We start from the raw sequence: 6,000 nt of genomic DNA, 5'->3' as shown, positions 1-6,000 counted from the left end.
CAGATAGTCAAAATAATAATAATAATAATAATAATAATAATAATAATAATAATAAGGCTGTGGGGAAAACATTTTTTTCCAGTGAAGAAAATAAATTTCTAGAGGCTTTAGATGAATGGGAGCACCTTAATAAAATTGAAACATAAAAGAATGTGCAGCACCCTTGGAGCTGCTGAGAACTACCAAGGCATCTGTCTTGAAGGAGGGTGCATTCTTCCTGGCATTTGGCACCCTGAAGTGATTTGTTTCTTCTTCTCAATAAGGCTATTGTTTTCCTTGTAGATAGTAGATAACAGAGGGGCAGAAAGTAACTTGAGATCTATTACTTACTTATGTATGCCTGCATCATCATATGAATATGTATGTATGCATCCTTTTCCCTTCCCCTTTCCTGAAATGTATAAATATCGGAGCATCTCTTTTGTCTGCAGGGGGTGTCTCTCACTATCCTTTGGTGGGGTCCCCCTCCAGTACGTACTGTCTAATAAACACTGCAGTGAAGCCTTGATTATTGTGCATTTGGGTCCCGCATTTTGATTCCACAAGGCTGTAGGAGGAAGTGGAGTATGATGGCAAAGATTACCAGTGGGCTCAGCTTCTAAATTCTCATTGCAACCTTTTATTTTAGGCCCTAACATGTTCTTACTGAACATATATGATTCTCTCCTGCCTTGAAAAACTATATGTATCAAATATTGGGGTAACGCCTTCACATATTGGTAGATTTTCGCATCCTCCTGCAATATATCAGACTACAAGTTTTATGACAGTGCAAGCCCAGCCCCCATTCCTACAAAAGGAACACTTGGAAGGGAGTGAATTGAAAGCAAAAATGGCACTCAGGGAAACTTAACTGCTTCCCTCTTTGCTACTTTTTACTAGCAATTCATTCCCCTCAATGTTAATTTCCTAGCTGGGCCAACAGGTATCTGACAAAAGCTTAGACTTGGATTTTGCTGTTTGAACCAAGTACACAGGAAAAGAAGCAGTATTCACCTTATATCTGAATGCTGAGGTTTAAGGAAGAATCATTTCCAAAATCAGTATTGTTCAAATGTCAATGGTGATTATGTTCTTTTTATACATGAAAGCACTTTTGAATTTTGGTTTGATTTGTGTGATGAGCTGATTGGAACCCAAGCGGTCTAAAGGTTACAGAGCTGGATTATAGCAGCGAAGGTTGTTAAAGGTTGAGGTTCATACTCATCACGAGAGTTCATAAACTGATTAGATCACCACCTCTCAACCTAAGCTAACTGATGAGATTGCTTTTGTGATGATAACACTGGAAGAGAGAATATTATCCTATGATGCCTTGATGTTCTAGAAGAAAGCAGGATAGAAATCTAACAGATAAACACAGATTCAGTTGGCAGTTATAATGACAGGAAATCATGGAGATGGAATAGAGAGATTGTTGACTCCAAGATACAGTCCTATTCACCAACCTTCCCCAATCCTGTGCCTTTCAGAATATGTTCAACAGTTCTCATAACCTGCTAACATACTCACTGACCGTGCATGGGGATTATGAGAATTGTAGTCTAATATATCTGGATCCTGTAAAGTTGAAGAATGGCTAGGTGTGATAGAGATTATAGTCCAGTATACATAAAGGCCAAGGCACAACACTGGAGAAAGTTTGCTCACTTACTAATCCTATGTCATGAGCCTCCTTTATTCCTATTCATCCATCCATCCATCCATTTTATTTTAATGCTAAATTCTCAAGCCAATACAAGGCAATTACTAAAATTAAAAATCAAAACAAAAGAATACCAAGCCCAATCAAACAACAATAAATGCATCAAAAACAGAAGAGCACAAAAACCAACCAAAGGAATTTGTTAAAGTGTTTTAGGAAACAACAGCAATATCCATTTAAAATGCAGGCAGTGACAGGACCGCTCGAACAACTCGAAGGATAAATTCTTTCATCCAAGGGCCATGAAAAAGGCTATTCTTCCTTGTTCCCTGCCAACTGATATCTGGCAGAGGGAAAGCAGTAGGAAGAATTTCTGAAATTTAGTGAAATTGTTGAGGAGGATATGAGGCATGTGCTTCTTCACACTGCAGTTCCTTCTCATTATTAAACATGCCAAACCAATACAACCTCTTATCCTCAAAATGTAAAAAGAAATTTAAATGTGCAAGTAAAACCAATTTAAACATGCTCCCTGGTCCAAATAAGAGAATTCAAATGCCTATGCAGCATTGAAACGCCTTGATCATGAGCCAGTCATTAACTAATTGCTCAGGACTTTGTTTCCCCACTTTCTTTTCAGAATTGAGAAAGAGCTACCATTTGTAGCATTCAAATGTGGTGATGAGACATCTTACCTAGTACTTGGGGAGGGGAGGTCCATTAACAGCAATGCCTTCACAGTTTCTCCTTTGAACAAGGTATCAGTGTGATCCTACCTTCAAAGCTTTGCCTACTAGGCACAATTAAGACTTTTTGCTTGTAGGGAAAACATGACACTAATGAGGCATATAGTTTAGTCTGTGGCTAGAATTTTTATTGAAGTTGCAAGGCACAGTTAAAATGTCTACGCTGAATGCATCCTTGCGAGAAAATCTGCACAAGGCTAGAATTATTGCAAGAGGAAATGTTCCCAGGTATACATAAATGGTCCTCTAGTCTTTATGCTCTTTGGTATCCTCTTATAAGAAACAGTCCTGTGCTGTTCAGGAAATAACAGTTTGTAGAAATGAAATGATGCTTTTAGCAGTAGCCTCAACTTTCCTCTTAAGTCAATTTGTGGTTTGTTAACCACCGCCTTCCTCTGACATCCCTCTCCAGCATATCAAACTTCTGCATCTGATCTAGTGGTGCAGAAGTTGTTAAGAAGCCATTCCAAATTCCTTGGATGCTCATTCAAAACCAGAGCACTGCTTTCAAGAAAGCATGTCATTGCCATATGTTTGAAAGAAAATTCAAAATTCTGTCTTAAAAAGTGTTAAAATTACCATGTAGTGGTATGAGTCTCCCAACTTTATTTTTTTTTAAGCCTCATGATTGTTTTCTCTTTCATTAACTTTCCTTGCACTTACCATGGTAGGTCTAAGAATCTTATATGGCAAAAGAAAAAAGTCCATATCTCACCTGCTATTCAATTCCATCTTTTGCAAACCTGTCATATTACGGCTTTTGGATCTGCAAGTAATAACACAGAAACTTCATTACCCGCTCATGTTAATATAGCTATCTGGATATATATCAAGCTGTCTTACACGTATAGCCGTCTCAATCAGAATAGAAAAAAATAGATACAATTTGGCTGCAGCCATTAAAGTAATAATATAGAAGCTGAACATCACAGATAGTTTTCATCCACAACAGCATGGATGAACAACTATGCACAACTTGTGTGACTCAAACTTTCTATGTAGCTCCTTACTCCAAATTCAGCTGCAGTTTTCACATTAAATAAAGTGAAATTATACTTAGCAGTTTTAAGATTGCATAAGGTTGGAAGAACCAACTTACTTTGAAAAAATCCATGGTTTTACTCTTTTATATAGGATGTGGCTATGTCTTTGAAGGCATCCACTTTCCAACTTGCCTTTCCCAACAGATTCTACAGGGTCTTCATCTAAGTTATATACTGTTCATCACTAAACTATATCCCTGACTACATTTATTCAGTTTCGTAAAACAAGCTTCTGTAGGACTGCAAGACCCATGCATGAAGTGAAAACAAAGCAAACCAGCTAGTACTCAGAAAGCTGGTACTATAAAACACTCAAAAGATATGTGCCTGAATATAATAAACTGTCACTATAATTTCCAACTGAAAGTCATTCCTACAGTGGTATATTTTACCCTTGCCCTCTTTGTCAGACTTATTCCAAGAGGAACATGTCAGAGTACTTGGTTCAGGTCACCTCCAACTGGATCAGGAGGCTTTATTCATAGTCATTCATGCCCTTGTCACCACATGGCTAGATTATTGTTCTAGATTATTGTTCTACCTGGAACTGCCCTTGAACACCATCCAGAAGTTTCAGCTGGTACAACAAAAGAAAAAATTTCAATCTCATTGATTTCACCATCAAAGTTTTAGATAGATAGATAGATAGATAGATAGATAGATAGATAGATAGATAGATAGATAGATTCTCCTACGGACATGGATACATGGATAACAGGGCAGCCAAGATGCTCTGATTTCAGTCTGAGACAGTCTCTAAATGACCTTCCAGATATACCATTTTCAGTTCAAATGCTGTGCCCATTAAGCAGGAAATGGGCACTTACAATGAAGCAGCAGGAGATCAGCAGTTGTAAAAAGCAGGTAAGTGAAAGGAGGAGGAGGAAGAGATAGAGCAAAGAGGAAGGCAGCAGGAGGCTGAGTTGTGAGAAGATGCATGGCTGATAATCGTACCAGGAACCTTATTAAATAGATTCTCATGTTCACGAAATAAATGTTCCAGCTGATCAGATTGGCTACAGAGAGACCGTGTCCAGAGATGTTATACCTTCTTCCCTTATGCTTTGAGTGATTTAGACTAAGTATTAGGTGATAAGTTGTATAAGCTGTAGCTTGTTTGAATCTCCTCTAGTCTTATCAATTGTACTGGGGTAATTGTTCTGTAGCTTCCCTTTTACTTATGGCATACATGGAACACCCTTCCCCTTGAGATCCAGCAGGCCTCAACCCTTTTAGCCTTCCAGAAAGCACCTGAGTGCTGGCTTTTCTCCCAAGCGTTGAGATGGGGTGAGATCAGAATGGGAGGAGAATGCTGTGGGCTGCATCAGGGAAGTCTGGTTGTGGCACCAGGTTTTTCTGTTTTGGGTCTTATTGCTTTTACTTTATGTACATATTGTTTTATCCTTTGGCTGTGAGCCACCCAGAGTTTGGTTTTAAGTTGAGCAGCCATATAAATGTTATAAATAAATGAATTAATGAATTTAAAAAAAGCAAGTCTGGATTCACTGAGTTATCCAAGTGGAGACAGATTGTGGCTGACAAATAACTATACAAGCCTAACACCTCCAAGTACCAGCAATTAACATCTCTCTGCAGGATATGCAGGATGATATGACTTCATCAGTCCTTCTGCATCTTTCCACCACCTTACACTTTCTTTTCTCCCCTACCTATATTATACTTCTAGACTAGAGCCTCATACATTAGTGTGCTCTAGCAGTAAATAGTATTACATCCTAGTGATATAGTGCTAAAGAGTTCCTGACAATTGAAGAGACCACTGTTGGTCAGACTACAGGGGAAGACCATAATATTCCAGAGAAAATGGGAAAGTGAGGCCTCTTGCTGTACATGGAAGGGGGAGAGTGTGTGTAGGGCTGTGTGTATTTCATTATCTACTTCTGCATGCATAAGCATCAAGATCTGTACAGCCCTAACTTACTGTACAGCCCTAACTGTACAGCCCTAATTGCAAGTAGCTTTGTGGCCAACATGTTTGCCTACCCCTGCCTTAGAACATCTGCAACCAAAGTTCTGCCTCATAGATTTTGATACCAAAAAAAGTACACAGGAATAATGAATAGAGGATTGGTTTGGGCTCTGTTCCCCCTCCCCCTGCCTCCAGTGATAACTCCACTGCCATCAAATGTTGTACTTCTCTTGATGAAGAAGTAAATGTCAAAACTCTTTCAATTCAAGCTCAACTCCTTGTGACTTCATGAATTCATCTATGTAATTTCCTTGGCCCCATTGCAGGAGTGGTTTGTCATTGCGTTCTTCCAGGATATTTCTTCAAACTCCCAATCTAGTCCACAGCCCTACAATTTCCTGGTGGTCTCCCATCCAAGCTCTGAACTAAGTCTGGATTTTTAGTTTGTACTTTTAATTTTAAAAAATTAAGATTAAAGATTGTTTAATAAAGATTAATTAGTTATATAAGATTAATTAGTTGATGCCTTCTAGATTGACATTGATCATATGCAGCCACTCTATTATCTTAGGAAGAAATTGAAAACTGGAGTATATTCTCTTCAGAATAACCAATAATACTTAATGCCCAGGATTA

The sequence above is a fragment of the Python bivittatus genome, unplaced genomic scaffold (assembly GCF_059951505.1).
Source record: "Python bivittatus isolate LINGU-HERP-01145 unplaced genomic scaffold, Pbiv_v1 ctg000080_np1212, whole genome shotgun sequence".
NCBI lineage: Eukaryota > Metazoa > Chordata > Lepidosauria > Squamata > Pythonidae > Python > Python bivittatus.
The sequence above is the reverse complement of the archived record's forward strand: the minus strand, read 5'-3'. Positions refer to the sequence as shown.